General features: G+C 47.3%; 1 protein-coding gene across 1 annotated transcript in view; it reads left to right on the top strand.

The window, feature by feature from the left end:
- Positions 1 to 1,955: 1,955 nt before the first annotated feature.
- The window catches only part of SCAP (SREBF chaperone), a 54,239-nt gene continuing 48,815 nt past the window's right edge, over positions 1,956 to 7,379 (top strand). Inside the window, exon 1 of the mRNA XM_035130081.2 lies at positions 1,956 to 2,127. The gene's annotated coding sequence lies outside the window, so the exon portion shown is untranslated. The remainder of the gene's footprint in view (positions 2,128 to 7,379) is intronic.

Genomic DNA, 7,379 nt, shown 5'->3' with positions numbered 1-7,379 from the left:
CCAGCCAGGTGGGCGGGGCATAAATATAATTATTCCATAATATGACACCCGGTGTTGACATTCTGCTTCCGACCTGCTGCAGGAAAGGCGATGTGGGTGCATACCTGCCAAGTTCCGGCCTGAGAAATAAGGGACTGGACCGAAAGTAGCAGACCGGAAGTAGCGCTGCCGCCATTTTGGAACTGGGTGGAGCATGCTCAGAAGCGACTTTTGATGCTGCTCTGCCCTGTTCCAAAATGGCCGCCGCACCAGAAGTCGCGCTGCAGCCATTTTGGAACTGGGCAAAGCAGCATCAAAAGTCGCTTCTGAGCATGCTCCGCCCAGTTCCAAAATGGCCGCTGCGCCAGAATAAACCGGGGGAAAACAAAAAAATCCGTTTTTTCAGCTGGGGACAGCTGGAAAAACGGGGGTTTCCCGGGGAATATGAGAGACTTGGCAGCTATGTGTGGGTGCTCTATATATTGACAGCTGTGATGGATGACTTCTTCCCACATCTTCAGTAAAAGTGTGGGAAGACAGGAATGATGTGTACACTTGAGTTGCTACAGGACTCTGACCCCACCTGTTATTGTCAGACAGCTAAACCTAGGAGAAGCTGGGTGTGAAGTGTGTGAAAGGATAGTTGCCTTGACTGAATGTTGAAAGATTCAGGACAGATCAAGTCCTCGTACAGGAGTCAGGGAAGGCCACCAGCTTGGATGGCTTTTAAAGAGGAACACATTTATGGAGAAGACGGCCATTGGTGGCTGTGCTTTGCCCTGCCTAGAACTAGGGTTGAGGTTTCAGAAAAGAGACTGTTCCAGACAGAAGACATTATTTGCTACAAATTGGAATCTGTCGATTCATCATACTTTTTTCTCCCAGTCATTATTATTTTGATTTATAACTTCCCCCACCTTTGAAGGCTTAGATTTATCTAATTTTGTAAAAACAATAAAAGGCAGTCACACGAATTGGTGGAAGGAAGAGGCAGTTTGGTGTTACCTGGGCTGCACCTTTATTATGACTCAGGGGGAAAAAATGTTTTATAATTATGGTAGAGTTGAAACAGGGATTAGATCTTTTCTCTTCCCTAAAGAGGCTTAATGTATTGCTGGCCTTGTGCAACCTGCAACCTCAGGCTCTATCCGTCTTTTAATTTCGTGACTGCTGTCACCATCTGCAATGATCATGGAACCAAGAAAGTAAAATCTCTTACTGCCTCCATTTCTTCCCCTTCCATTTGCCAGGAGGTGATGGGACCAGTGGCCATGGTCTTGGGTTTTTTGATGTTGAGCTTCAGACCATATTTTGCGCTATCTTTTTATTATTATTATTATTTATTATTTATACCCCGCCCATCTGGCTGGGTTTCCCCCACCACACTGGGCGGCTTCCAACAAAGATTAAAATACATTAAAATATCACGGATTAAAAACTTCCCTAAACAGGGCTGCCTTTAGGTGTTTTCTAAATGTCAGGTAGATGTTTTTCTCTTTGACATCTGGTGGGAGGGCGTTCCACAGGGTAGGCGCCACTACCGAAAAGGCCCTCTGTCCCTGTAGCTTTGCTTCACCAGAAGGCCCTCGGCACTGGACCTCAGTGTCTGGGCAAAACGATGGGGGTGGAGACGCTCCTTCAGGTATACAGGACCGAGGCCGTTTAGGGCTTTCAAGGTCAGCACCAACATTTTGAATTGTGCTCGGAAAGGTACCCTCATTTAAAGCTTCTTTAATTCCTCCTCACATTCTGCCGTCCAGGTTGTAGGTGTGGCTTAGCAGAACGAAAAGCCGGGGGAGGAGCTGAAGAGAAAAGAAGGGCGGAGCATGTGGGATGGGGAGGGGAAGCGGCGCGTGCGCCTAGTGGTCAGAGTGACGCCTGGCGTCGTGACGTGATTTCCCATCCAGGGAGGGAGGCGGTCATACATCGAGGGATTGGTGATAGATGCGGCGGCGGAACAGAGCGTGAGGGGCGTGCGCGTGCGCGCTCGCGAAGCCTGAGGCGGGGAAAGAGGCGGAGCGTCGGCTGAGGCGGCAGCGCGCGAGAGGAGAGCGAGCGGAGCCGCCGGCGCCAGGGAGCGAGAGGAGAGAGAGAAGGAAGCCGGCCCTCTTTGAGCTTCCGCCCGCGTCCTCGCTTCCCGCCGCTCAGGTGAGGGGACGGCCTTCCTCTCGGTGGCGACGCCGCTGAGGGAAGGGGCGAGGTGGTGGTGCTGGTGGTGGGGCGCCAGTAGGCCGCGAGGAGGAGAGCGCGGTTTGCAGTGGGGAGGGGGAGGGGGAGAGGTTAAGCATGGAATAAGGTGAGCCCTGCGGCTGAGTCTGGCCCCACCCAGCCCAGCTATCCTGTTCCCCGCAGTGGCCGAGCGGGGAAAACCCGCCACAGCGCTTTCCCACAGAATGGGAAGGGGCCCCGAAGGTCATCTAGTCCAACCCCCTTGCAAGGCAGGGATAGGCAGGTGGCCCGTAGAGGGATCGGGACTTTGCGGCGTTGAACCGCCAAACTTCCTCCCCTCCTGTGATTCCCAGCGACTGGTACTGTACTGTATTCGGAAGTACCGCTGCCTCCAGCTGTGGAGGGAGAGCACAGCCTCCGCCGTGGCCTTTGATAGCCCTCTCCTCCTCCTCCATGAACCATCTTCTAAAGCCATTCAGGTTGTTGACCATTGCCCCTTCCTGTGGAAGGGAGTCCCAGAGTTTAACTGTGCACTGCAAGTCTTTTTTTTTATCTGACCTTCCTCTTCCAACCTTCAGCTTCCTTGGATCTACAGGAGTGTCATGGGAGACGGAGAAAAACCTCTCTATACACTTTCCGCATGCAATGCATAGTTTTATAAATGATCATGTTGCCCCTTACTCAGGCGGCTTCTAAGGGCAGGTTGAGGAAGAGGTTATGTGTGTTTATGAACCAGTCTCATTTTTTAAATCCCGCTCTTCTTAAGAGTTGAGGGCACTTTTGCGTAGTATATGGTCTGTCCGTTAGATAAAAATATTTACAACAAACTTGTTAGGTAGGTGACATTGCAGGATGTTCCTGCTTCACTTCTCTCCCCACCAGTAAATATCACTAAAAAAGTGAAGCTATTGAGGTCCCTTGCAGTATATATGGTAACAAAAGGTGATGTGGCACCTTGAAGATTAACACATTTTATTGTGCCATAAGCTTTCTGGTGAATCCACGTAACTGCATGCTTTAACAAAATGTGTCAACCTTTTTAAGACAGTGCAAGACTTTTTTGTTTTTAGTGCCACAGATTAACCTACCGTAGCTAACCCTTCGAAGTGCAGTATACTAACACAAATCTCTGTAGCTGAAAACTAGCATGTCAGGGAGAAAGGCAGTGGTCTATCTTTCTCTCCGTTAGGCAATGATTTATTTAGCTTGCTCTGTGAATGGTTGTGGAGCAGTATTTGAATATCAAGACCTAGAGCTCAAACACATGTTGACCACTTGAGAACAAGGCCTCAGGTCACTCAGTATCTGATGAAAACTAGTATAGTCTTCAATGTGCTCTAGGGATGTAGGAAGTGACAGGGCAGGGCTGTCTGTACTTACTTTGAGGAAGCCCTGTTGGGCCTTACTTCTCAACAATCATGCATAGGTTTGACATTGGGGGGTAGGGATGAGAAAATATAGAATGGAGGGAACTTTCTAGGTTGGAGGGGCAGAGTGAGCATGGAATGTCATGTTGCTTCTAGCTGGAGGAGAAAGAGGACTCAGCTTCACACACACAAGCTTGCCAGGCTATTTTTCTTTTTCAATGGATGATAATATTTTTTCTGTGTGTTTTTGTGCTGCTCTTCCTCTTAAAGGAGCCCAGAGAAGTGTGCAGCAGAGTAAAAAATTACAATTGTTAACACCTAAAACACCTAAAAAACTACAAAACTAAAACAGTATAGCACAAGTGCAGTACTTTCAGCACTGCTAGATTCACATCAGATTTATTTCCGCAAATCCTGAGCAAACAGGCATGACATCTAAAAGTAAGTACTGTAGTGGGTTTGAGTCTGGATTCCCTATTCACAACAACACTTCTTATAGCATTTTCAAGTGCTAATGCTTGCAACAGACCTGTGAAGTATGTTAGTATTACTATCTCCCATACAGTGCAGGGACTGAGGCTGAGGGACAGTTGCTTGCCTAAAGCCACCAAGGGTATTCACGGCAGAGGCAAGCTTTGAACCACTGTTGGTCAGTATGCTAAGACACTTTTCCCTTCAAAGAGATGCTGTGTCTGTTAACAGGGAACAGCTTATTTCATGCTGCTGAAAGGGAATGGCTTACTTCATGAGGGAATGGCTTACTTCATACCTCCACTCTTGAGTCATTACTTTCACCGTCACATTTTCCTAGTGTGTGTTCAAATACATTCCCTGCAACCCTGTGATTCAGTGAGGGCAGAAATTTGGCCTTCAGGAGTATCGGTGTGATTAAGAAAAAAAGTGCACAGGTCTACATGATAGAATTCCTCGCAGTAGTGAAAGCAAATAAGTGGGAGTTTTGGGTAATCAGTTATTATGTTTGTCTTTCTTATGTAGCCAGGTTTTAGCTGAGTCTAGTCTCTTAATGTCTGGGTGGTTATTTTTAAATGTGTAGCTTTTATTTTTTATGAATTGATGGTCAGCAACCTAGGGTTTTTCTTTGAAGGAGAGGCAGAATAGAAATCTTAAAATTATATATGTTATATTTAAAAGTAATGAAACAATGCAGTGTCTGTGTCAAGACCTAGCTGATGACATAATAACTATATTAACCAATAAATAACATGCAAATGTTCCCTTTTGAAATAAATTTCACATCATGCTGCCTTGAGGGCAGGCAGAGTGATAACATTTCTCCTTGTAAAATATGCATCTGGGTCTTGATGCAATATGAAATCTTCCTGAGGAGGAAGAATGTAGGTTTCAGCTGGTTCGGTTTATGGACAGGAAGTAAGGTTTTAAAAGGGTTTTTTTTGTTGGGGAGGGGATGTCCACCAGTGTTGTGTAGTATTGCGTGAGATCATCCTGCTTTGCAGCTGGTAAGCAGGATTATCTGATCCTGCACAGTGCTCCTCCTTCACAAGTGGGAAGCTGATCATGAAGGAGCAGCAACCAGCACTGCACAGGATTGTATCCTCCTACTTAACAGTCCTGATCCTGTGCAGTGCTGCAGGAAAGCCACTTGCAAAGCAGTACCCACACTCTACAGAATTTATGCTGTTTTACGGAGGCATTGGTCACGCATGGCAGGGGTGTTGAACAGGGTGGAGAGCTATGGCATTGAGCCTACCTTTTCCCAGGAGGACAGCCAGGTAGGGCTCAGTCTGGCTCTTCTTCCTGCCAGATGTCCCATCCCCTGACAGCCAGGGATTGCTCTGGGCCCATCCAACCTGACTCACAGCAATCCTTGGCTGTGTGCAGTGGACTCATCCTTGACCCTCTGAATATTCCTGTTTTGGCTCAGCGCAGAGCCCTATTACTCACCATGGCAAAACACCAATAATATACTATGTTCATGAAGCAGTGGTGACAGTTGTTTTGTGGAACATGAAAGGGAAAACCAGGTTGCTTGGGTACATGGCGAAGCAGTAAAAGTGTGGAAGGGGACTGTGCTATGTGTACATGTCTAGTATCAGTTCTATAGCTTGCCCTGCATGTTGCATGCAGGCCATCCTGATTGTGGTATGCATTGCAAGCTGGTTTTGAACTGGGCGGTTATGGAAAAGCCAGCGGCATTCTCACAATTGCTGCAGTGCTCTTTCTGGTCCCACAGAAAGTGCTGTTGGCCATACGTATCTGTGATTGCTTTCTTTGCATACTACAGATGTGTAACACTAAGGACTCCCATAGGAAGTAATGTAGTGCATGAAGCAGGGAGGCAAATGGAAAGAGAGACGTTCTTCGGGAGTTCACAAAAGGAAATTCCCCTTGTTTTTTTTTACAAAACAAGATAACAAAATTTCTTTTGTTATCTCAGACAGAAAATTCCATTATCCTCAAGGCACTTATCTAGTGGATTTACAACTGTTTTTTTAAATAAAAAACCAAGGTAATATGGATTGTTAATCGCTAACCTACACGTCCATTGCTGCTATTCAGGGTGGCAGTTCACCAGGGATCACCAGCCTTCTTGGGCCTGAAGGCACATTTGCAAGCCAATTAAACTGTTGTGGGCACCACAACCAAGTGCACACACACTGCAACCAGTTATATTGGTTGCATAGGAATGCTTCTCTCAAGCTATTGTGCGGCCAGAACCCTGTGGGCTTTAAAACAGCCTCTATGGGGCACACAGATGCCATGATGGCAACCTTCTCAGTGCATATTAAATGTGTGTTCTGACCTGCATTTAAATATTTATGGTTTTTCTATTCTATTGCCCTTAAGCACAGTACTATGTTTGGGGGTTGTTTCTCCCCCCCCCAAAAAAATAGTGATTAGCCATAATTTCATATGGAAGAGATATGGTGCCAGGCTGGGAAAATGTGGGATAAATATCAAACCCTTGCTGTGACTCTGCACAATGTCTCAGTCTCTGAGAAATCAATATTTTGGTATGGCAGCACCTACCCATGCTTTGGAAATGCCTATTAACAGGCAGGCACCCTTGCTAAACTGTTTTAAAAGTTACAGGTGGTAGCCGTGTTGGTCTGATGCACTCAAAACAAAATAAAAAAATTCCTTCCAGTAGCACCTTAGAGACCAACTAAGTTTGTCATAGGTATCAGCTTTCGTGCGCATGCAGGTAAAGGTACAGGGCCCCTGACAGTTGTGAACGAGACTGGGGCTGCAGCGCTCATCTCGCTTTACTGGCCAAGGGAGCCGACATTTGTCCACAGACACTTTTTCCAGGTCATGTGGCCAGTATGACTGAGCTGCTTCTGGCAAACCAGAGCAGCGCACAGAAATGCCGTTTACCTTCCCGCCGGAGCGGGACCGAGCAACAGGAGCTCACCCCGTCACAGGGATTCAAACCGCCGACCACCTGATCGGCAAGCCCTAGGCTCAGTGGTTTAGACCACAGCGCCACCCGCGTCCCAAGTAAACTTTTTTAGATCCTTACTAAAACATATTTATTCCAGTAAGTCTACCCACACATATAACATAAAGGTAAAGGGACCCCTGACCATTAGGTCCAGTCGCGGATGACTCTGGGGCTCATCTCGCTTTACTGGCCGAGGGAGCCAGTGTACAGCTTCCAGGTCATGTGGCCAGCATGACTAAGCCGCTTCTGGCGAACCAGGGCAGCACACAGAAACGCCGTTTACTTTCCCACCGGAGCAGTACCTATTTATCTACTTGCACAGGTGTGCTTTTGAACTGCTAGGTTAGCAGGAGCTGGGACTGAACAACGGGAGCTCACCCCATTGCTGGGATGCGAACTGCCAACCTTCTGATCGGCAAGCCCTAGGCTCAGTGGTTTGG

This window comes from Zootoca vivipara, chromosome 12 (genome assembly GCF_963506605.1).
Source record: "Zootoca vivipara chromosome 12, rZooViv1.1, whole genome shotgun sequence".
In the NCBI taxonomy this organism is placed as follows: domain Eukaryota; kingdom Metazoa; phylum Chordata; class Lepidosauria; order Squamata; family Lacertidae; genus Zootoca; species Zootoca vivipara.
This window is presented reverse-complemented; position numbering and strand designations above follow the sequence as displayed.